The sequence below is a fragment of the Penaeus monodon genome, chromosome 22 (assembly GCF_015228065.2).
Source record: "Penaeus monodon isolate SGIC_2016 chromosome 22, NSTDA_Pmon_1, whole genome shotgun sequence".
Classification (NCBI taxonomy): Eukaryota; Metazoa; Arthropoda; class Malacostraca; order Decapoda; family Penaeidae; genus Penaeus; species Penaeus monodon.
In genome coordinates, this window is record NC_051407.1 from 8,159,610 (window position 1) to 8,161,147 (window position 1,538).

Here is a 1,538-nt window from a genome sequence, read left to right on the forward strand (position 1 = left end):
CATAACGTGATTTAGGCTTTTTTTTTTTTCCTTTTTTTGCATAAATTTTAAAATTTTTGAAAGATAGAATGTATTTGATTTTTAAATATTTATTTTTGTTCTCATCCTTACTTATATACAAAAACAGTTCATGCGAAAGCCTAGAAGTATAAAAACCCTTGAAATTTTTGCCAAGGGATCCTTCTAAGGACTTGTGTACAAGCCTAAAGGGACTCCTGCATTAAAACCAAAATCCGCACCGAGATCAAATCCACCACCCACACCCAACGCAATTTTGTCATCTCCCATTCCCCATTGTCTCCATTTCCTCCTACAACATTTTCCCCAAATCCTCCTACTCCTACAAAAATACCTTCGGCTCCAGCACCAGCGGCAACCCCGATACCGGCTCCTCCAAATCCGCCATTGATTCCAAAGCCGCCTCCATTACCTCCGGCTCCGGCCCCGCCGCTTAATCCATGGGCTCTCTCCACAATACGGGCTGCAGCATCCTCGATGACTTCGCCGCCAGCCGCACTGGCAACGCTAAGAGCGATCTCAAGATCAACGCCAAGAGAAAGGGTTGGGGTTTTCTCCCTCCTAGTAATTGACGTATAAATTTCTAGATTCCAATATAGGGGAGGTGCAATTTCGATCACTTGCTGAGGCTCTTCTTCGTTTTTATTGATAACATACACGACGCTCGTTCGGCTTGGCGGGGAATGATTATTGGTTCGGGAGCCGGACCTTCCCCAGGAATATTAACCAAGAGAATGCTATGATCTACCTTGGGTGGCGGAACACTTGGAGGAGGACCAATGGGTCCTTCAGGTACATCAGGAGAATCATATAAATAAACTTTACTGGTAATGGCGAGGTCAACACACTGCCCATCAACATGTAAAACCTCTCCTCCACTACATTTACCAGAAGGGCCACCGGATCCATTATAATACTGATCACCAAAAGGAACTCCAGTAATAGACACTTCAGCAATTTCTACAGAAGATCCATCCCCAGATGAATAATCAGCAAAAAATAGTCCTTCTGTGGGTGTAGGTTGAGTGTACACTTAAGGAACAGCTGATCCCACAGTTACAAGTGAAATAAGTACCCGAAAGAAGAGGAATCAAACCTGTCGTAAGAGAGGACTTTATAATTCTCTCCAAAGAAAATAGTCTCCATGAACATTTTTTCTTTGTATCCACATTTGTTCACATGTTCACATATTTTATTTATTTATATCCACAACAATGTATTTTTGCGAAGATACTTCGACGGAGATGTTCCAAAGATATTTTTTTCCATTCGTAAAATAATCCAAACTCACCAAGAGCATCATTGTGAAGGATGGTGTTTGCAAAACGCTGCAGTCTTCTATAATACCTACTCTTCCAAACCAGTGTACTTCATAAACCTGATGCCGCCCAGCCCAGTTGCCCCCTTCTTCGTCAGAGTCACTCACGCTCACTGAACTTTCAAAGGTTCTCGTGTTAAAAGATTAGAGATATATCTCTATTTCAAATTTGATTATCTCTGTGTATGTTTATATATAAGTT